This window comes from Rhinolophus sinicus, linkage group LG01, assembly GCF_036562045.2.
Source record: "Rhinolophus sinicus isolate RSC01 linkage group LG01, ASM3656204v1, whole genome shotgun sequence".
In the NCBI taxonomy this organism is placed as follows: domain Eukaryota; kingdom Metazoa; phylum Chordata; class Mammalia; order Chiroptera; family Rhinolophidae; genus Rhinolophus; species Rhinolophus sinicus.
In genome coordinates this window covers 61755689-61780181 of record NC_133751.1, presented here as the reverse complement: position 1 = coordinate 61780181, position 24493 = coordinate 61755689, and the positions used below count along the sequence as shown (strand labels likewise).

Sequence of the window (24493 nt, the reverse complement as noted above, 5' to 3'; positions counted from 1 at the left end):
TTTTGGAGAAGAGCCAGAAGTCACACAGTGCCAGTTCCAGTGAATAAGGTGGATGAGGACACATTGTAATGTTTTTATTTGACAGAAATTGCCATATACCACAAGTGATGTGTGACACGGAACGTTGTCGTGATGGAGGATGATTTATGGCACACTTTAAAACATACCTTCTCTCAACTGTAGCTCACACCTGACTGACTGCACCAAACAAGTTGAAACTTGTCACACATTGTTACCTGTTACTACAGTTCAACGTGCCATCTCCCATATTGAAGATCACTGCCTTTCTGTTGGATGGCACTTGGCAGCAGCATTCACATTATTTGCTAATCACAATGGAAAGACTCTGTGTCACACATCGCTTCTGGTACAGCAATTTCTGTTAAACTAAAACATTATGGTGTGTCCTCATCCACCTTATTCACCAGATCTGGCACCGTGTGACTTCTGGCTCTTCCCCAATGTCACAATGACCATGAAAAGTAAACGTTTTGAATCCATTCAGGACATCAAGGCAGCCACAACAGCACAACTAGAGACACTTACGAAAGACACTTCAGAAAATAACAAGAAAAATGGGATAAGTGTGTTTGAAGTGAGGGGGAGTATTCTGAGGGGGGTTAATGGCGAAGTATCTTTTACTGTAATAATATTTTTTAATTTAAACATCCACTGTATTTTGTGATCACACCTCAAACGTTCTTCCTCTTAACGTCTCTGTGGTAGCCACATTCGCCAGTCACCCTAACTAGAAGCCTCTGACTCATCTCAAACCCTCTCCTCTTCCCTTTCCCCTAACCATTGTATGAAAAGGGGTCTAATATAATTCTATGTTTATCTCAGTAGTGAGGCATAAAAGATCCAGTGAGAGCGATTGTTTCTGAGGACAACTGGGAAATGTGGAGTTAAGGAAGGCATAACTGCTTTTCAGTTTGTAACCTTTTATACTATGTAATTTTTAAATTACTTGCCTGTGCATACACTGAACAAAGACTAATGTGAAAGTATTCCTTGAAAATACCTTCATTATAGAATAAATTTATATAACTATAGTATATATTTGAATTGCTAAGAGAGTGGGTCTTAAAAGTTCTCATTATAAGAAAAAATAATTTGTAACTATGTGTGGTCATGGATGTCAACTAAACTTATTGTGGTAATCATTTCACAGTATATATATATACATATATATGTATATATATATGTATATCTCAAATCATTATGTTGTAAACCTAAAATTAATACATTATATGTTAATTATATCTCAATTAAAGATAAATAAATACTTGCACAGGAATTCTGGAAAAAAAGAAAGCTGTCCAGTCTCTGTGAGGGCAGGGATGTGTCCACCTTCTTCACCAATGGATCCCAGACACCTAAGATACTGCCTCAAAACTATTTGTTTAAAGATTGAGTGAAACATTAATATGTCCTCTGATAAAAACATCCCTCCTTTGTATATTAATTTCTCTAGACCTTCTGTGTTCCAAATCTGGGGAAAAGAAAGCCAAGGATGATTAAAAGAGGTCCTTAGGTTTAATAATAGTAGTATCATTATCGGTGTTTACCTACCTTGTACTGGGGACTCTTCTAAACCTTTAAATTCATTATCCCATTTAATCCTCATACTGACTGTGATGTTGGTATTGGGATACGCTGTCCATTTTGCTGATGAGGGAACCTAGGCACAAAGCAGTTTACCCAAGGTCGCTAACTTAGTAAGGGGCAGAGCTGGGGAAATTTTGTGAAGCGTCCCCCTCCACTCCTTTATTTCCCAGCCTCATGCTTTCTGGCCATAGAAGAGACAGCGTTTGGGTTGGTTGCAGATTGAATTCCTGTACCACATCTCACACTGTACTACCTCAGCCCTCCAAGCCCTCCAGAGGACCCACGACGGAGTTTTCCAGAAGACATTCCATCATCTCATAAGGCCTGACACTGTGGATGATAACGCACATGATGTGACCGGGGAAAATGAGTTTTTGGTCAGAGGGAAAGTGAACTACAATTGCTGCCTCCAAATCCTGCCCCTCCGTCCCTGCCCCTTATTGTTCTTTTGCAAATCACCCTCCTTTCTTTGCCATTATGAAGCCAATTTCATCCATTCAGTGCCCTCACATTTATTAACACAGGCTAGAGAGCACAGCCATCTCTGACTACTGCCCTCCAACTCTCAACACCTACTGCCCACCTCCATCATATTGCCACATCTGGTCATCACCAGGCCAGGCAAGGATCCCTCTAACTTTAGCATCCACCCCTTCTTTCCTCATGCCAAGAACATGACAATCACCACCCAACTGACCCCAGTCTGCTGTTTCTTACCCCACATTCTGTGTGAAACATAAAAAAGGAACAAGGCGGTATATAGTAAAAGGAAGATCTTCACATTCTTTGCTCCTAACCACACAGAGGCAACTCCAATCTCCAGCTTTTTATGCATCTTTCTGTAGACACACTATGCCTACATATAATAAGGGTGTGTGTGTATATTGTGTGTATACATATTCATATCTATTGTATCAGTTTTCAATTAATGCCAGCATGAATGGGGATCTTATAATAAAAGTGAGAGTCCATTGTCTTTCACCATGGCAACCTGTTCACTCCAGGAGGAAAAACACATACAAATACAGAATCCCGCACTGTTCTTAGACACAAATTTTCAAACCTGCCCCAATCTGAACAAGTTATACCATAGGCCTGGGGGATAATAGTTGCCCTAAGCTGGATCTCCTATTTCCTGCATTTCATAGTTTGTCTTTCTTGACTTACTCCCTCACTTTGGTTGTACATATGCACCAGTAGCTTTCTGAAAAAGGATATGTGAGAATTTAACGAGATTTTGTATATTCGAAAATGTCTTTGTCCTACTCTTCTACTTAATCGATCATTTGGTTTGGTATAGAATTTTGGGTTAGAAGTTATTTCCATTGCCTCCAGCTTCTAGTTGCTCTTGAGATATCTGTGTTTTGACTCTTCATCTTTTTATATGAAAGCTTTTAGGACCTTCTCTTTATCTTCACTGTTCTTAAATTTTGTAATGAAGTCCTATTCATCCACTGTGATTAGCACTGTGGTGGCCTTTTCTATCTGGAAACTTACATCTTTCACTCAAGAGAAATTTCCCTGAATTGTTTCACTGATTATTTTTCCCCTCTGTTTCTCTAATCTTTCATTCTAGGATATTGGATTTCAACGTTGGATCTCCTAGGCTGATATTCCTGTTTTCTTATCTTTCTGTCCTCTTTTCCATCTTTTTGTCTTTCGTTCAAATTCTTAAAGATTTCCTCAACTTTATCTTCCAAAGTTTCTGTTGTGTTTTTGAATTTCAGCTGTCATATTTTCATTTCCAAGAGCTCCTTTTGTTCTCCAAATGCTTCTTTTTTCCAAGGAACCTGTTCTTAATGGTTGCAATGTCACCTCTTAGCTCTCTAAAGATATTAATGATAAGTTATTTGTTTAAATTTTATTTTTCCTGCGTTGTCTCTGTAGCCTCCAAGTTGTTTCTTCCTATTTGTTTGCTTTGTTCTATATCATCTATATTATCTATGTTGGAGGCTTCCTCAGAGGTCTGATGATCCTTGATTGTTCACAATTAACAGTGAAGAACTAAAAATTTGTTTGGAGGATCTGAGTCCATAAATGGACTTGCGAAATTTAGCTATACTGTAAAGGGGTCTGGGTGGGCCTATATTGGCAAACAATCTTTAGTTCTTTCCTCTTGGGCTGGTAGTTTTGCCTGTAAGGGAGAAGTCTAGCAATCAGCATTTTGGGAACCAAATGAGAATAGAGAAGGGTGTGTGTGTAGTAGTAGTGGGGTCTCTGTAGTCTTTATTCAGTATCCATAAATTTACTTAATCCATGTGTTTTCAGTATGGTGACTCCACCCCCAAACATGTGAGATGTCTCTCAATGTGAACACTCTCGGCTTCACCTCTTCCAGAGAACAAGACTTCAGACTTCTGCCCAGGAGAAGGAAGTTGACCAGCTGCGTGGCGTGAGAAAGGACAGCTCAGCTCTAACTGCTTCTCAAACAATCTTTATTCAGTCTCCTTTATTTTGGCCCTCATCTTTCACCCCAATCTTCACCCTCAATTGGTTACCAGTCCTTCCAGTTCCTGAGATTTTAGATGATTCTGGGGTGTATATTGTGTTGTTTCTTGGGTTTTCCAACTGACAGATAAGATTTGGCTGTTCTGCCTTGCTAAGTGATTTATTGCTCATCCATTTACCGTTCAGATCCCAAATTGTTGTCTCCTTTCCTATTCTTGTACTTGTTAAATTTGTCTCTTTAAATGGAAGTATTTAAATATTAAATATTAAAAATATTAAAAAATATTTTTTCTTTAGTTTTAGTGGAATTTCAGGATGTAACGGAATTAGATGTGTATTAATCTACTATCTTACCTGGAACTTCACTACTCAAATTTTTCAAGAGCTCCACCATTGACTGCCTTCAGCCTAAAAATCCAAAGTCATCAACAGTGTGACTCAAAACGAACTCAATTCTTTTCAACCTTATTTTCCCCTCTTCTTTTATTGGCAAAACATCTACTAATCATTTCCAAAATATAGCTTATATTATCTGTTTTGTTTTTTAATTTATGCTATTCTGGAATATTTCTCCCTGTCTCCCTCTGCATATCACTCTCTTGTTCATCGTTAAAGACCAGCTCAAATACCTCTGTTGGTCCACGTATCTCACCACTACCCAGGCTACACACAATTGACACCATATCCTTGTGATCAAAGAACACCCTTTCCAGCAATCATTCATTCCTGTCCCAACACATTCTTTTCCCACCAAGCACCATGACCCTGTCCATGGGCCAATTTATAGAGCAGTTCCCGGTTTCCTCAGGGGACCTCCAAGCTACTGAGAAAGCACGTGTTCTTCTGTTGTGCACAGCCTTAGTCCTAAACCCCTTGGTCTGGGCAGTCATGCTCTACAGGCCAACTTCTCCCCCACAGGCTTAGCTTTCAACCACCCAATTGCCTCCTGCCCTTGCCACCATTTAGCCTTGACAACCAGCTTCTCCTCCCAGTTTGGAACTTTAGTTTCCCACTCTTAACTGTGACTTGGATGGACACTGAAAAAAAGCTGCCTCTGGCCACCAGGATAATCATCCCCCTCACCCGTCTCAGCCTTCAGAACCCATTAGTTTGGAGTTTTCATACCAGACCTGCTCTTCCCAGCCAACAGGAAACAGAATTCATAGAGTACGTGGTCCTACACAGTAGGTTGAGATATGCCCTGCATCTACCTCTCAATTTCAGTAGACATTCTTATTAACTAAAGTAAAAGCTCTTATTTTGTGAAATCAGGTAATTTTAGAGCTTAAAAGAAGCTAAACAGCCCTTGTCCCTCATGGGGGACTGATGGAGACTGGTTACCACAGGAATTAGGAAGCAGGGTCTGGAGAAATAGGAAACAGAAAGCAAAGACTTAACGAGGGTGGGGTGGTATCAAGCTAAAAGCAGAATAGAAAATGAAAAATGTTCGTTTATAGCAACATATCTGAAGCTTGCTACACTTTAAGTATCAGCATGTAGCAAAATGTTTCCAATTATGTAGGCAGTTATCTCTGTTCCTTATACATTTCTTAAGAAAATATTTTCCTGCAAACAAGTATTAAGGATGAAAGGCACAATAATGAAGGAAACAGGAAAGAGATCAGAACCAGTAGTTTTCACGTCTGAAGAGGAAGCACATAAGATTTCCCACTTTTCAAATTATTTCCTATTAATCTACACTTTCGATTGTGGTGATTAGTAAGTTTTTTGTGTTGTTTATTTGTTAGTGGACAAGGAAAGGGAAATACATCTCAATATTTGTAGGACTCTATAACTATACAGTCTAAATCAGAATCACAGAGGTGGAGGAACCATAGAGGCTGTGTCTTGGGTCAAGGCTGTCTACTAAGGATGTTTTCAGAGGAAACTGAATACCCTAGGCTTCCTCCTCCTGCCATCAATTATGTTGTTTCCTAGTCATATGTACACAAGAACAATGAAGTACTTTTTATAAACAAGTGGAACTTGACCAAGATTAGAGTGCTCCATACTTTCTACATGTTTTTATTATAAAACATATCCTCTCAAAATATATATGAACTTATGTCAGAAAGTAGCTCTCCATCCTGGCATTGGTGCCACCTCAATACTACTCATATATGGCATGTGGCAAAGAGGCTTCTCTTCCCATAATCTGGTTGTGTGTCATTGTTTCTGAGACTAAAAGCTGTGAACTCATTGGTTTCCTAAATATATATAGTACTGAGTAAAAAGTCACTAAATTGTCCTAACGGTCTATTAGAAATGGAAGAAATGTAGAATGTAGAAAGCATCCCTTTTATGTTGCAAACGAGAGGAGAGAGAACGGGGATTCACCAAACATCAAAGAGAGCCATGACCAGAACTCAGGTTCCCGATCTTCAGACCAGGGTGCTTTCCACCTCACCGTGCCCCTCTCCTCTTCCTGTTAGCTGGGAGAGCTGGGAGGTGGGAGTCGACAGAGTATAATGCTGCAAGAGCATAGACTTTGGGTCTGAGAGACCTGACATGGCTATAGTTGGCATGTGACCTTGTGCAAATTTCTTAATACATGTCTGATTCTCAGTTTCCTTACGTGTAAAATAGGGTTAATATCTATATACCTAATGGGATCAAGGGCAGTCCAAAAGATATGGGGATTATACAGTTGAGAAGAAAAGAGGGTGGGGAGGGAATGGGAGGAGAGGAGACGGGAGGGGAGGAGAGGAGCCTCAGCAAACATGTAATTGTTTAGTTTGTTACAGCAGGGTGGGGCTGGGAATGGGGAGGGAGCATCAGTAGTGGGAGAATGAGAACAGGAAGCCATCGTGGAGTAATAGGGTGGGCATGGATTCTTTCATATAACCCTCAGCCCAGAAGTCCTTCACACCCTGCTGAAAGCCAGAAAGGCTCCTACAACTCCTGCTACATCAGCTTCACTGGAAGAAGTCTCTCAACATCTCAACCCAGGGACTGGAATGATTCATGCAATCACCCTAGGCACATGAGACTTTTCCATCCTTTCTGTCTGAGGCCAAAATTATCTTTCTAAGACCTTCCTTATCTTCCTTTTCTCAAGATTATTTCCAGACATTCCATAATATATACTTCTCTGTCATGGTAGCAGAGAGCTCTGTCTTTACTAAATATAACAGGAAATTCTAAGCAGTCAGGCTGAGATAAAAAGTGGGTCTCTCATGAGCCAGGAGCTCCCAGCCAAGATTTTGAAAGATGTCTGTCTTAGAGGGCAGCCATGCAGAGGATGGTTTGTTGGTGGGAAAGGGTGTGCAAATTAGAGGCAGGGAAACTATCCAAGTATGGCTTTTCTAAGGAGCTGAACTAGGAGAAACCTGACATTTCCAGATTGGATGCTGGTGCCCAGGCTCATCAGAGCTGGGCCAAGTAGACTCTACTACAGAAACTGATCCAAATGACAGAGAAATGGGAATTTAAGGGAGTCGCTTTAGGAGACATGGATGGTAGGAGTTCTCTGCACTCAGAATGAGAGGAAAGAAATCCTAAAATATGATGTCGAAAAGACTAGATGATTCAGGCATAACTGGCAGACTGAAACTAGTATTATACATCACACTCTCTGATTTAGTCACCAAGGTGAAAAGATCTTTTTCTATATCATAGACCCAGCATGGGGTTAGGGCAAAGGTTAATCTCAGATGGAGAGACCAGAGACACAGAGCTGGAAGCAGGGGCTCTTTGCTTCCAGATCACTGGCTACCAAATAATTAAAACTCTTTCTTAAATTCATATTTGCAACCAGAGCGTATAACTGAAGCTTAAAACATGCCAGGGTATGCTTGCCGTGCTGACTGGGGCACAAACTAGTTATATGCTGTTTCCACCAGTCCACCTGCCACTTTTTAACTGCACACATCAAGTATTTGCCCTCAGGAATCAGGCCTCACAACCTCTGTAAGAACAGTTGAGCTGTGTCCCCTTGATGGGAAAACATGAAGTCCATTCCATTAAAAAAAGAAACAGCCAACCCAAACAATCAAATCAATTGTTTCATATTTTTCTTTTTTTACCTATTTAGTAATTTTTCCTCTAGCTTTCAATTTATTTGTTGAACTCTCTTAGAATCTGAGTTTGAGACTCTCATTATCAACTAGAAAGAAAGAAAAGGAATGCTTTTTTTAATGTTAAAAATAAATCTGTTCCTGTGTCCAAACCAGCCATGCATAGTAACATGTGTGAATGTCCTCAGGGTTTAAATAGCCTTGGATGGAAAAAAAAAAAAAATACTGTAGCAAGACTTAAAGAAACAAGATGGCAGATTAATGAGAATTTTAAGAATTTTCATTCTCCCTGAGTAATTACTTATATCCGGAACTTACTAGAAATGATTTGCAGCAGGAAATATAGGTAAACCATGAAGAAGATCTTGCATCAGGGTGTTAAGCATTGGAAACAATTGTGAAATCTTCCCAAACCTACGTTAAGGAAGTGACACTGTACCATGGTCGCTGCCATCATCATCATGACCAATATTTATTGAGCATGTCATGTGCCAGGAACTGTGTTAAAGAGCTTACATGTATTATCTTGGGAAGAAGTTAAAAAAGGCTGTATCCTCTTGCAGAAGTTTAAGAACTCTTTTTTTTTTTTAATTTTATTGGGGAATATTTGGGGACAGTGTGTTTCTCCAGGGAGTTGTCCTTCAGTCTAGTTGTGGAGAGCGCAGCTCAGCTCCAAGTCCAGTCGTTGTTTTCAATCTTTAGTTGCAGGGGGCGCAGCCCACCATCCCACGTGGGAATTGAACCGGCAACCTTGTTGTTGAGAGCTCGTGCTCTGACCAACTGAGCCATCCGGCCGTCCCTCTGGAAGCTCAGCGGCAGCTCATTATGTTCAATCTAGTTGTGGAGGGTGCAGCTCACTAGCCCACATGGGAATAGAACCGGCAACCCTGTTGTTCAGAGCTCGCCCTCTAACCAACTGAGCCATCCAGCCGCCCCAAGAACTCATTTTAAGAAGAGAAGAGAGAACCCAGAAAAAGCATAATGAAGTAAGGTAGTATGAGAATTTAGAGAAGATTTTTTTAAATTATGAAAGCAGCAGAAGTGTATTTTGTTATATTGGGACAGGATGGGAGGTGCAATGTGGACCTCAATTGTCCTGCACTAAGACTCTGGTATAAATGATCATGTGAAGAGAATGGTCGGGAAAAAATGGTGGTGCTCGGAAATAATTTATCCTAAAGAAAGAGAGACTTTAGGCATGGGTGTTTGATTCAGGAATCATGGAACTATTGTCAACAGGAGTAAGTAGATTTTGAGGAAAACAGAAAATCTGTCGCTCAGCATATTGTCTGATTGATGTTTAACCCTAAGATGGAGCCAGTCCTAAGAAGGCAGATCCAAGGAATCGGTCATGGTGACGTCAGGCAGGCTCCTCTGGCCAGCCCTAAAACAAACGTACTCCAGGGCTCTTCAGTTACATAAGCCAATAAATTGTTCATTTTTCTCGTTCCTCGTCCTTCTCTCCTCCCACCCTTTTTTCCCCCTCAAGTTGGTTTTATTCCTTAAGTCAGACTTTCTGTTCTAGACAACAAAAATATTCCTCATTGGTACGTCATAGAACAGAAAAGCCTGGGCCCAGCTGAGTCCAAATGCACAATCAATGTTTTCAGACCACTCTCTTTCTCTCTGTAGCTTTATTTTTGGTTTAGATTTTCTTTGCATGTTGATCTCCTTTCCTATTACAGGCAGATTCCTTCCACACAGCTGGGAAAGATGGCCACAAGCAGCTCCAGCTTATGTTGTCCAGAGCATCTCCTCTGTACCTCCAGCAGAAATATCCTTGAGAGAATGCAGGTTGGGCTTGTTTGGGTCACAAATTCACCCCTAAAGCAATCACTACAGCCAGGAATTTTTGACTTTATTAAACAGTTGGCCCAAGTATTGTTCTCCCCTGCTCCCTCCCCCAAATTCTAGGGGAATGGAGTGAAACCAAACTTGTGGTTGGTGCCTCACCCAGGTCCCCTCTACCTTAGCCAATGCACCCATTCTCCAGATGATCTCAGTGTTGACTGATAATCCGCAGCTGCACTCTGTCTGAGATTTGCCCTTAGTCACATAGGAACCTCCTCTCCTAATTCTATCTTTATTTAAAATTTGATTTTGTGTATCATGACTTTTTGGATTACCTTTAACTTATTTAAAATATTGCATTAAAATAGATTACTGAGTTTTTTGGCAGCCCTCAAATTTTACCCTGTTCATTCACCCTAGTCCTGGCCCTGGCTAAGAAGCTTTCCTCCAGCCCTCTGTCACCCCTTCCAGGGACAGGTGTCAGCCAATAATTATCTGATATATGGGTACAAAAGGTTGGCCCCTTGCCTCCAAATAGGGCTAACTCTGTAGCATAATTTGGTTTCTAGACCTCTTCACCTCAGATCAGAGTCTCCAGCTAGACCACATCCTTGCTGGTTTTCTTCCTACCCTATTCCTGACTGCTTCACTCTTTTCCTGAGAGCATTCCTGGCAAGTCACTTGGATAAGATTCTGTTTTCAGCTCTGCTTCTACAGAACCCTACACAAGCCAGTTGTCACCAGGAAGGGTCCTAGGAAGTAAAACCTAAGGGTGAGATTTTATAGTTGGATTCCTCACCAGTTGGATGACAATGGGAGGTAGGTTTTTATACTGCCTGGATGTTGTGGGAGGTGATTACTAAGACTTACCTGTGGTGAGCTGTAATGGGATAGAGGTACAAGGGGATGAACTAACTGGTACAATGTCCTAGCATGAAAGTCACTTGGAAATGTCTTAAAAATTCCTACACTCAGACCCTACCTAAGACTAATTACATCACAATTGTTGGGGGTAGGACACAGATGCCCGTGTTTTTAGAAGCCGTTGTGCTGACAAAGTTTAGGAATGACTGTGTCAGGCCATTGAAAGGAAGGGAGCAATAGCCACTGTGGGAAGGAAGGACTGTGGGATCCAATCGTTCTTGGTAATCACTATGGATTCTTGGCAGAAAGAAAAATCACAGCTCTATTAACCAACAACTTTCAGCAGTGAACCAGCCAGATATCCCCCTGACTGCATTTGAAAAGATGCTCATTTCCTGCAGCCAGAGGAAGACACAGCTGAAGATTAGGCTGAGGATTTAATGAGAACTTTGAATCGCCTAAGCCCTCTGGGCCTGCAGAAGTGACCAGATTTACTCTTGTTGGAAGACAGAGCCCTTCTGCTGCTTAATGGCTATAAAGAGGTCACAAATGAGACTGTGCTTTACAGGTAGGGTTGCTAGTAGATAAAGTGCAAGACGCACAGTCAAATTTGACTTTCAGATAAACAATGAATATTTTATAGTATCCTAATCCTGTATTTTATTTGCTAAAACTGGTAACTCTATTTTCAAGTCTCTCCTTGCCCTCTTCACAGTCTTCCCCCACCTCCCACTGGCTACTAGGTGCTTAGTTAAGGTCAAGTCCCAGCAAAACCTGACTGGGACAGTACCAGGCTTGCTCAGGAATGAGAGAAAATAGAGCTGCAGGACTTGGCTAGCACATACCAGCAGGAACTGGGGAAGTAGGCCTGTGAGTGACTCCTGGGGGTGCTGGATCAAGGGATGTGGGCGGGGGAAAAATCTAAATAAGGGATTTAACACCTGCCTGCAAAAGGGACCTGTGTGATACTTCTAATACACCACTGGGATGGTGCTTGAAGATTGGAACAAAACAGGCCCCGTAGTAAATGCAGTAGAAGGGCCAGATCTGCTATGGCAAACTGTGCAGTAAAGGCTCACAAGGCTTAGAGAAGTGGGAAGGCTGGAATGGGCATACATACACCTGGAAACCCTACCACTGTCTATGTTTCTCAGGAGGGCCTGGGAGATACTTCATTGGTCAAAGCGGTAAGAAATATGCTGGTGAGAGAGGGACTTTCATACATTGTTCAAGGTCCCGTAAAATCTGTTGTTTGTGGGCCAGGACGGACAGCAGAAGATGCTGTTACAGAAGTGGGCTTTACAGTATCAACAGGGATGACAAGCTTCTGGAATAACCAGAGGCCAGGGGTAGCACTTAAACATTAGAGGTAATGGGCATAATTAATGTAATGGGGAATAAGCAGCCAGGGGCTGGCTAACCTACTGAGATACCTACGGGTGGCTCATAGAACGGGGCGAGGAGATGGGCTACCATCAGGGGTCCTCCTTAATATATATAATTAAAAAGGATCAAGAACACATGAAAAGGATACTGAGCTCACAAGCCCACTATTCGCCCCAGAGGTCGTCTTTATTCTACCTTTGTGAATCTCCCTTTTCTTGTTTGATTTATTGTTTTCCAACCTAAGTCAGCACCCTAAACAATATAGTTTAATTTGCCTCAGTTTTCAAAGATTTGTACTGTATGGTTTTTGTGTTTGTGACTAACTTCTTTCACTTAATAATGTGTTTGTGAGATTTCTACGTATTGTGTGTGTACCAATAGCATCTTCATTTTAATTTTTACATCTTTTTACTGAGGTATATAATTGACATACAACGTTGTATTAGTTTCAGAAATATTAGTTTCACAATCACTGTGTACACCATGATTTGATACACGTGATACATGTATGTATTGCAAAATGGTCACAACAATCAGTCTACTCAACATGCACCACCATCCTTCGTTACAGAATTGTTTTTGCTTGTGAGGAGAACTTTAAGATCTACTCCCTTAGCAACGTTCAAATTTGCAATACAGTATTATTAACTGTAGTATAACTGTAGTCACCGTGCTGTACGTTACATCCCCATGACTAATTTATTTATAACTGGAAGTTTGTACCTTTTAAGTCCCTTCACCCATTTGCACCCCCACCACACTCCTAGGCCCCCAGTCCTCTGGCAACCAGCAGCGTGTTCCCTGTATCTATGTATCTTTGTGCTTGGTTTTTGTGCTTGTTTGTTTTTGATTCCACATAAAACTGAGATCATGTGGTATTTGTCTTTGGGATAAGGCCCTCAAATTCCATCCATGTTGATGCAAATGGCAAGATTTCATTTTTTCTATGGCTGAATACACACACACACATATATATATAAAATCTCACAACTTCTTTATCCAATCATCTGTTGATGGACACTTAGGTTGCTTCCATGTCTTGGCTATTGTAAATAATCCTGCAATAAACACGAGGGTGCATGTATCTTTTCTAATTAGTGCTTTCATTTTCTTTGGGTAAATATCCAGAAGTGGAATTGCTGGATCATATGTTAATTCTATTTTTAACTTTTTGAGGAGCCTCCATACTGTTTTCCACAGTGGGTGCACCAATTTACATTCCCACCAGGGCACAAGCGTTCCCTTTCTCTACATCCTTGTTATCTCTTCTCTTTTTGATAATAGTCATTCTGTAAGGTGTGAGGTGGTATCTCATTTTGGTTTTGATTTGCATTTCCCTGATGATTGGTGATGCTAAGTATCATTTCATGTACCTGTATGTCTTCTTTGGAAAAATGTCTATTCAAATTCTCTGCTCATTTTTTACTCGAAATGTTTGGGGTTTTTTGCTATTAAGTTTTATGAGGTCTTCATATAGTTTGGATCTTAGTCCCATATCAGATATATGACCTGCAAATATCTTCTCTCATTCAGTAGGTGGCCTTTTCATTGGGTTGATGGTTTCCTTTGCTGTGTAGAAGTTTTTTAGTTTGATGTAGTCCCACTTGTTTATTTTTGCTCTTGTTGCCTTTGCTTTTGGTGTCAAGTAAAAAAGCATCACCGAGACCTGTGTTAAGGGGCTTAACACCTACATTTTTCTTCTAGGAGTTTTATGGTTTTAAGTCTTACAGTCAAATCTTTAATTCATTTTGACTTAATTTTTGTGTACGGTGTAAGATAGTGGTCCAGTTTTATTCTTTTGCATATGGCTGTCCAGTTTTCCCAACACAATTTATTAAAGAGACTGTCCTTTCCCCATTGTATATTTTGGCTCCTTTGTTGTACATTAATTGACCTCATATATGTGGGTTTATTTCTGGGCTCTGTATTCTGTTCCATTGATCTATGTGTCTGTTTTTATGCCAATACCACACTGTTTTGATTACTGTAGCTTTGTAATATACTTGAAATCAGAGAGTGTGATGCCTCCAACTTTGTTGTTCCTCAAGACTGCTTAGGCTATTTGGGATCTTTTACAGTTCCATATGAATTTTAGGATTGTTTGTTCTATTTCTGTGAAAAATGCCATTGGAATAGTGATAGGGATTTCATTGAATTTGTAAATTGCTTTCAGTAGTATAGACATTTTAACAGTATTAATTCTTCCAATCCATAAGCATGGAAAATCTGTGACTTCTTTAATTTCTCTCATCAATGTTTTGTAGTTTTCAGTGTACAGGCCTTTTACCTCCTTGGTTAAATTTATTCCTAAGTATTTTATTTTTATGCAATTGTAAATGAAATTGTTTTCTTAATTTCTGCCTGATATTTCATTATTAGGATATAGAAATGCAACAGATTTTTGTATATTGATTTTATGTACTGTAACTTTACTGAATTAATTTATTCTATTAGTTTTTTGGTGTAGTCTTTGGGGTTTTCTATATATAATATAATGTCATTTACAAATAGTGACAATTTTACTTCTTTCCAATTTGGATGCCAGTTATATAGCACCTTAATTTTAATTGTTCCATATTATTGCATTGTATGAATATGCTATATAGGATAGACTTAATGAGCCGTGTAACCAGGAAAGTCATACATGGCTCCACACTCAGAAGGGCCTGTTCTTAGTTTAATAACTTTATCTTTGAATTTGAGTTTTGTTATGAAAGTCCAGTTGAACAGTGCAGCATTTTCTGGGGGCTTGGAGCTTTGGCTCAAAAGTGATCCTACCTCCTACTATTTTCCTGGAATAGGTTCTCGGTCAACCACTCCCCACCGCTGGAACCTCCTTCTGGATGTCTCCCTCGCATCCCCATCCAGCACCTGCTGCTGCCCTGTGCCCTGTTGAGGGTCTGTGTGAAGACACAGAGAGGGTGTACCTGGGATGTAATATGGATCAGTCCCTGCTCCAGGCTGGCAACACCATAGCAAATTCTGAATTGATTTGGGTGGGAGGGGTGGGAGGCAGGTGCGAGCCTTTCATCCACCTGTGCTAGGAACCTAGCATGTCCAGGCATAGAGGTTGTAATACTCTGTGAGTTGGAGTGGTGGGTGGCCCATGGGAAGGGGAGATGAATAGCTTCTCTTTCTGAGTCTAGGTCTGGCAGCTGGTGGGAGGGGTAACCCAGCATTTGATGAGTTTCATGACTGCACTGGTGTGGAGTCATGAGGTGGGTTCCCCAAGTGCCTGGGAGGACCTACGCTTGCCCCAGGAGTATTCCTGAGCCCCATGAAGCATGATATTAAATAGCATATCAAAAGCACCATGACATGTGAAGAGAGACCACAGAAGAAAGGAAAACGCTTTCTCCCTCCTTTTGGAGCAAGGCACCCACATTTTTATTTGGTACTAGGCTTGACAAATTATGTGGTCAGCCCTGATCCTATAATTTGTTTATCCATGTACTATTTAAATCAATTTGTATAATTTACAAACTATACCCATGTAAAAATGTATAATTAGATGCATTTTGACATATTTATACACCCATGAAGCTGCTACCAAAACCAAAATTCAGAACATTTCCTTCACCCCCAAAAGATCCTTCATGCCCTCTGCAGTCAATTTCTCCTTCCATCCTCGGCCCCTAGACAACTGCTGATCTGCTTTTTGTCATTAAAGATTAGTTTATAAATCATAGTATGCGTGCTTTTGTGCATGGCTTCTTTGACTCAGCATGATTTGGAGAATCCACTTATTTTTGATGGACAGTTGAATTTTTTTCCAACTTGGGGCTATTATGAAGAATACTGTTGTTAATATTTGTTAAAAAAGAAATAACAGGCCAATAAATGGGGGCTATAAAAAGGGAGTCATTAATCCCCATGATAGCAAACCAAGACTTAATTGCAATATTCAACCTCTGCCAGAAATGTGAACTTTAAACAGTTAATCTGGAATTTCCTGATTAGCTCTAGTAAGGTAATTTGCATAATAAGACCCCTGTCATTCCCTTTGCTCCCCCAATAAAGATCACCCACCTGAAACAATCCTTTCTGTTGTTTTGCAAATAACTCCCTTGCCCCACCCTCTTTCTGCCTATAAAAACATTCCATTTTGTACAACGCCCAAGTAATGAATCACCTAATAAAGCCAATTATATCTTCAAATTTACTTGGTTGAATTTTGTTTTTTTAACAGATTTGGTGGCAGTGATGAGATCAAAGGAGACTTCCAGCAGCTTCAGGGACAAGGAACACAGGGATGGCACCCACAAACCCTTTGGAGGCCATAGTCATTCTCACCATATCTAGGGTCATTTGTAAGTTCCTCTCGGTTTTGAGCTCCACTCTTTGCATTTAAGCTCCTGATCTAATTGATTTTCCTTTACAAAACAGATCAGATTGAGCTGGTGGACGGTTTTGCCTGGAGCCCAGTTGAGCTGGCAGATGATTCTCCCCAGAGCAAAGCACCTAGCCTTTCAGAAGGCAATTGCCAGGACAGTAACATCTCTTGGTTATTGCTGATATAGCAGAAAAGCCCAGCCCTTGGTTCTATTCCCAGACTCCACACTAGAAACTGGGTTTAGTCTGCAATTCCCAATTGTTTGGAATCCTTCCCCAGAGTCTATGTTGGGAACTGTTGGTGAAGTGGCAGCTGCAGTTTTTGTAGAAGCAGTCCACAGTTCCCATTCCTGGGGTTTGCTGGTTCAATTCTTTCCCCAGTCCATGGTTCCACAGGAATTGTTGGTGGTGTGCACGCAGCCTTCTTTTGTCCATGATGCAGTAACATCTCTTGGTTACTGCCAATATATTAAGGTGCACATGTCTGTTTGCCTTATTTTGTATAGATAAAGGTGAAGAAAAATGGGATTCTTTATATCCCAAAATTTGAGCCTGCCACCTTCTGGCACACCTGTTTAACAACTACAGTCCCAAATGCTGCAGATATGTAGCAAAATGACAAAGTATTAATGATGGTCATTAAGGGGAACATTCCAATCAGGCAGAATTGTTCATTTACGAAATGAACTTGAGAGAAAAGGATCCCAGTTGAACAAAAATAAATGGGATGCCTACTTTAATTGGTATGCAGAAGCTTACCAAAGATTTCTAGATTCCAAAATAACCTACATTGAAAGATTCATTGCAACAGGCTAATAATAAAAAAAATTAAAGACACGAAAGGTATTTAAGAGATCTAACCAAGATGGTGGCATAGATAAATGCTGTGCTTGCCTCATCCTGTGAACACATCAAAATTACAACTAAATTATAGAACAGTCAACCTGGAGAAACACCTGAAGTCTAGCTGAACAGAAGTTTTATAACTAAGAATATAAAGAATAAGCCACGTCAAGATTGGTAGGAGGGGCTCAAAATGGGTTGGTCCCACACCCTCATGTGGCAGTTGAAAATCGGGAAAGATATCTCAGCCACAGAGGTTTCCCCTGGAGGAGCAAGGGACGCCAGCCTCACCAGGTTCCCTAGCTTGGAGTACTGGTGCCAGGAAAAGGAGCCCCCAAAACATCTGTCAGTGAAAAATAGTGGGAATTCCAACTGTCCGGGTGGATGGAAGGCTTCAGGTAACCCAGATGTCTTCTTAAATGGCCCATGCAGGCACTCATCCTGGGCTGCAGCAGAGGGGCAGTGATTGGGGACATATGGGAGGAGACTGAGTTGTGTGACCTCTGGGCAAGGACTGGAGGGACAGTTGCCATGTTCCCTGTGTAGGGCCCTTCTCCCATGCAGCCAGCAGGTGGGTGCCATCTTTCCTGAGCCTCTTTCCCATGCCCATGGCCAAATCTGAATGAGAATCTGAATTGGTCTGGTGAGCTCTGATTGCTCCACCCAGGTGACTCACTGACATGCCACCACACCCAGCTCCTTACTACAGGAGGCTTTATCAGTGGCTGAGCCAGCAGGTTGCAGCAGGCCTTGGAGTATCCTGGATTTTTACAGAGCTACTAGACCCAGTACTGATGGCAGCCATCCTCGGTTCATAGCGTGTCCTGTCCCACGAGCCTCCAGGTCCAGCACAGGCAGCAACCAACTGTGGATCACTTTGTAGGTCCTACCAGGTTCTCAATGGCTGGTCACAGATCATGGCAGACCTGACCCTGCATTGGAGCCCTCATGAGAGGCCCCAGAACCAACATACTTGGAGGTTGGCTTCAGACCACAACAGAGCACCACCCAATTAGCCCCACAAGTGGCATAGCCAAAGGTCGGTCTCAACAGGCACCAGAGCCCACTAGAGTGAATCCCACTCCATAGGGTAAGCCCCTCCCACAGCAGCCCGTAAGCTGTGAATGTGGCCAAACCCCACTGCCTTTCAGCCTGAGGGTCAATACCACCCACTGATGAGCCAACAGCAATCAAGGCTCAACTATAACAGGAAGGCACACACAACCCATGCAAAGGACACACCTGGAGCACCCAGCTCAGGTGACCAGGGAGACTGGGCCCCTGGACCCCACAGGACATCTACTACATAAGGCCACCTGGCAAGACTGAGAGACATAGCAGATCTACCTAATGCAAAGAAACAAACACAGAGAGGCAGCAAAAAGGGGGAGGAAAAGAAATATATCCCAAATGAAAGAACAGAAGAAAACTCCAGAAAAAGAACTAAATGAAATGAAGGCAAGCAACCTACCAGATGCAGACTTTAAAACAATGATTATAAGGCTGCTCAAGGAACTTAGTGAGAACTTCAACAAAGAGGGAGCAAGCATAAAAAAAGGACATAGAAACCATAAAAACCACTCAGAAGTGAAGAATACAATAACTAAAATGAAGAATGCACTACAAGGAATCATCAGCAAACTAGATGAAGCAGAAGATCGAATCAGTGATTTGGAAGACAAGGTAGCAAAAAACATCCAATCAGACAGTAAAAAGAAAAAAGAATCCAAAAAATGAGGATAGTTTAAGAGAACTCTGGGACAACATCAAGCATAGCAACATTCACATCATAGGTGTACGAGTAGGGAAAGAGAGAGATTCAGAACTTATTTGAAGAAATAATGACTGAAAACTTTCCTAACCTGGCAAAGGAAATAGACATACAAGCACAGGAAGCACAGAGAGTCCCAAAAAAGATGAACGCAAACAGGCCCACACCAAGACACATTATAATTAAAACAGCAAAGGTTAAAAATGAAGAGAAAAACCTAAAGACAGCAAGAGAAAAACAGTTAGCTACCTACAAGGGAGCTCCCATAAGACTGTCAGCTGATTTCTCAATAGAAACTTTGCAGGCCAGAAGGAATTGGCACAAAATATTCAAAGTGATGAAAAGCAAGTACCTACAACCAAGATTACTCTACCCAGCAAGGCTATCATTTAAAATCGAAGAACAGATAAAGAGCTTCCCAGACAAGAAAAAGCTAAAGAAGTTCATCAACACCAAACCAGTATTACAAGGAATCTTAGAGGGAATTCTTTAAGACAGAAAAAATATATACATGAATAATAAAATGGCAATAACTACATATCTATCAACAATTATTTTCAATGTAAATGAATTAAATGCTCTAATCAAAAGCATAGGGTGGCTAAATGGGTAAGAAAACAAAACCCTTACACATGCTGTCTACAAAGACTCACTTCAGATTGAAAGACACACACAGACTTAAAGTAAAGGGATGAAAAAAGTTATTTCATGAAAATAGAAAATAAAAGCCAAAATCGGGGGTAGCAATATTTATACCAGACAAAATTGACTTTAAAACAAATGTTATAACAAGAGACAAAGAAGAACCCAGTAATCCCTCTTCCTGGTATTTATCCAAAGAAAACCAAAAACACTACTTTGAGGGGATGTGTGCGTCCATATGTTCATTGCGGCATTATTTACAGTAGTAAAACTGTGGAAGCAGTCTGGGTGTCCGTCAATGGATGAATGGATAAAGAGGAGGTGGTACATATATACAATGGAATATTGCTTGGCCATGAAAAGGAATGGGTTCTTGTAATCTGCGGTGGCATGGATGGACCTGGAGGGTATTGTGCTGAGTGAAGTATGTCAGAGAAAGACAGATGTATGTGATTTAACTTATATGTGGAATCTGAAAAACAAAATAAGCAAACACACAAAGCAGAAACAAACTCATAGATACAGGGAACATTTTGATGGTTGACAAGCCAGATGGGAGGGGGGTTTAGGGGACTGGTGAAAAAGGGGAAGGGATTGAGAAGTACAAATTGGTTGTTACAAAATAGTCATGGGAATGTAGGGTATAGCATAAGGAGTATAGTCAATAATATTGTAATAACTATGGTGTCAGATGGTTACTAAATTTAATTGTGATAAATGGGAGGAGGATTGGGGGCAGGGTGAAAAAGATGAAGGCATTAAGAAGTACAAATTGGTAATCATGGGGATGTAAAGCATAGGGAATATAGCCAATAATATGATAATAGCTATGTATATTCCTGTGTGGGTTCTAGACTAGTCAGGGGGATCACTTCTTAAATTATACAATTGTCTAACTACTATGCTGTACACCTGAAATTAATATAAAATAATATTGAATGTCAGAAAAAAGAAAAAATGCAAAAAATCAATGATTTTTCTAAATTAAGGAAAATTAAGTACAAGGTTAAAATATAGTTTTAAAAAGGTATTTAAAACAAAACCTAGGCCTCCTGCATTACACCCTCCTAACGGTCCATTATCAAAACACTGGCCCAGAAATTGATGTCTCGGTTGTAATTTATCTAGGACACTGGAGAAGAGGTTGTCCTCAAAGGTCCTATGCAAATTCTTGAATGCCTTCATATCTACCTTCAAAGGACAGCCCCCTCACCCACCACAGGAGCCCATCCCAAAGTTGATGGGACTCTTCTGAAATTTTCTGGAAAACTACTACATTATTCCCTTAAACAGCCACAGGGAAACAAAAATTAAAGTTAATGGGATTGTGCAGTACTGCCAGAAATATTTACTGTCTGTCCTGGCTAGAACCTGAAAAGATATCTGAAAGGATTTAATAACATTTTGATCAGAAATTTGGTCAAATTGGAAGATAATATTCAGAGCCTGATAGGAATTTTTTTTTTTTTAATGCCTTCTTCCGTGCTAAACTATGTACCCAGAGGGAAAGAAACATTCCAACAGTAGGTAGGTAGATGGTGCGTCAGTCCCTTGATGTTTTCAGGCCGCAATCCAGTTGTTTGGGGAACTGGATACAACTGTCTTTGTCTTGCAAATCTCTGCAGGGTCAGAGGTGTGGGTCTGGTGGTTCACAGTTCACCTGCAGTGACCTTTCATTGCCAGACTTTTGCCATCCTGATGTTCTTACAACATGGCAACAGTCTGCTCCAGAAGTAGAAGATTAAGATGGGTAAACAGTGGCTGTAAATTAAATGGTCAGGGTTATGGAATACAGCCTTCTGCTGATGCCTTGTTGACTCATGCTAGTACCATGTTTCCCCCAAGATAAGACCTAGCTGGACAATCAGCTCTAATGCATCTTTTGGAGCAAAAATTTATATAAGACCATGTCTAATATTAGACCTCTAATATAATATAATATAATACAATGTAATACAATATAATATAATTAACATAATATAATATAATTAATATAATACCAGATCTTATATTAAATTTTGCTCCAAAAGATGCATTAGAGCTGATTGTCCAGCTAGGTCTTATTTTCGGGGAAACCGGTATGACCAGCTACTGTAAGTCTTTAATGTCTTATGCTCACACCTATCATCAACAGGTGAAAACTTCCCCAGATCCCAATTTGAAGGATTGTATTCATTACAGTCTAGAGCCTGGTGACAGTATTCTGAAAGTATCATCAGGGGAAGACAGCCCACGAGCCCCATTGGAAAGACCCTTACCAAGTACTCCTGACCACTGGCATGCTACAACTAGAAAACATTGAGTCATGGATACACCTCTCAGGCTGTGCCTGACATCTGGTCCTGTAGATGCTAGAGACGTCCAAATCAAATTGATGAAGAAGGGAAGACTGCTTCCACCCAAGACGGAGTATCAAGACTCCAACCTTAACTAAACATGAAACACTTTCTCCTTTCCTTTCCTTTACTCTAACATTGGCCTGGAAAGATAACACCATCATCTGTTTCTCCCAGGCTATTGCTCAAGGAGGTAACATTTCCTATTGGTCAAGTTGTCAAAGATTCCGATTTATCCATAATTATCTAGCTCAGATTTGTCCCCACTCACTAAGAGAGCTCAACAGCAGCACCATCTTTACAAGGCATTTAGGATGACTCTTTGTTTCAGGCTAGGACATTCTCTTCCTATATACACTAAAAACTTGACTGACCCCTGGCTTAAACAGGTAAATGCAGCAATTCCTGTGAATAAGTCCATTCACAGTGCCACCTTGGTGAAATGGTTTGTGCCCAACAGGATTTATCTTTGTCTGTGGTGGCTATCATTCTCCTTGGGCCTATGAATGCTAGATAGCTGGTACACAACCAGGCAAGGCCTCTTAGCTTATCTAACTGTGCCCCTAACTGTTCACAGATGAACTGAAACTGCTCATTGGTCAACGCCCCTGAATTTACAGTGTCAAGTTAGAAAGGATTCACTTCCTTTGGCAGGTCCATACTTCCCTAGTCAGGAATAAATACAAATGAGTCTATCATAAGGAAACTCTCCTTAGCTCTTGAAAATATTGCAGAATCTGCTGTTAAAGCAATAGCTACATCCCCAAATCCTTAGATTCTCTGGCCAAAGTTGTTCTTGATAATGGAATAACCCCTGATTATCTTTTAGCTGAGCAAGGAGATGTCTGCTGCGGCCAACATCACCAGCTGTACCTGGATTAACACTTCAGGGAAGTTTAAATACATGTTCACAGCGGCTAACTACTAAGCAAATGATCTCCCTAGGATTGGAGTGCTTAAGAGGGAACAAGAGAAAGCGACAGCCTTGAAAGTTGTGAACCTGGGGGTCTTGGCCTGAGAATGTTCCAAGATTTAGCAAAATATTGTGACCTACGAATACCACACAGAGGATCCACAAAAGCTGCAAGACCTACCTAGCCATAGCTGAGACTAACACTAATGCCTTAATTTTTTGTCACATGTCTCAGGCTGAGAGATTAAAAAGGGGGAAATTGTTAAAAAGGAAATAACAGGCCCAAGATGATAGCCCTTATGATAGCAAACTGAAACGTAATTGCAGTATTCAACCTCTCCCAGAAATGTGAACTTTAAACAGTTAATTTGAAATTTCCTTATTAGCACTAGTAAGGTAATTTACACAATAAGACCCCTGCCATTCTCACTCCCCCCAAAAAGATGACTAGGCCTGAAACAATGCTTTCTTTTTTGCAAATAGCTCCCTTGCCCCGCCCTCTTTCTGCCTATAAAAATCTTCCACTTTGTACAACTCTTCAGAGCACCTTCCTGCTTGCTAAATGGGATGCTGCCTAATTCATGAATCACCCAATAAAGTGAATTAGATCTTCAAATTTACTCAGTTGAATTTTGTTTTCTTAACACGTTCTTATACAGATGTCCTTGTACACATGTACACAAGTGTCTCTAGGGGTCACACATAAGGTCATGGGATATGCTTAGCTTCTGTTTTGTTAGAGAAAGCCAGACTATTTTCCAAAGTGGTTGTGACAATTTAAATTCTCACCAACAGCTATGACAATTTCTACTGCTTTACATCTTTGTCAACTCTTGGCATTATCAGACACTGTTAGTATTTCGTTTATGGTTTTAATTTGCATTTCTCTGACTACATGTTTTTACAGAGTTATTGGCTTTTATATTTTTCTAGAAAGTTGTCCATTTTTTCTAACTTTTCAAATGTATTGGCATAAAGTTGTTTACAATACCTTGGTATCCTATTAATGTGTGCAAGATGTGTAGTAATGACTCCTTTTCATTCCTGACATAGGTTATTTATACCTTTATTTTCCCTCTCTCTTCCCCCACCCCCACCCCTTTCTCATGCATGCCCTCAGGTTCACCAGAGGTTTGTCAATTTTATTAGTCTTTTCAAAGAACTATCTTTTGGCTTTGTTGATCCTCTCTATTATATGCTTGTTTTCCATTTTATTAATTTCTGCTCTTACATTTATTTTTATATTTACGTATTTATTTATTTATTTCTACTTTCTTTTGGTCTATTTTATTCGTTTTCTAACTTCTTGAAATCGATGATTCAGTCATTTATCTTCAAGTGTTCTTCTTTTCTGATCTACTTACTTAAGGTTATTTATTTCCTTCTAAAAACTTTAACTGTCCCCAAACTATGCTATGCAGCATTTTCATTATTGTTCAGTTCAAACTATTTTCTAAATTCCATTATATGATCCGTAGGTTACTTATAAATGTGTTTCTTATTACCTATACATTGTAAATATCCTAAATTTTTGTTTTTTTAA

At 40.4% G+C, this 24493-nt stretch overlaps 1 protein-coding gene across 9 annotated transcripts in view; it reads left to right on the top strand.

The window, feature by feature from the left end:
• Positions 1-23570, top strand: part of CD86 (CD86 molecule) — an 80459-nt gene extending 56889 nt beyond the window's left edge. For 3 of the 9 annotated variants that reach the window (XM_074331090.1, XM_019714042.2, XM_019714036.2), the window contains one exon: positions 3877-4341. The gene's annotated coding sequence lies outside the window, so the exon portion shown is untranslated. Of the gene's footprint in view, positions 1-3876; positions 4342-14914; positions 16424-21835 lie in introns of those variants that run through there. The other 6 variants (XR_012495970.1, XR_012495960.1, XM_019714047.2 and 3 more) reach the window with 3 other exon arrangements.
• The last annotated feature ends 923 nt before the right edge of the window (positions 23571-24493 follow it).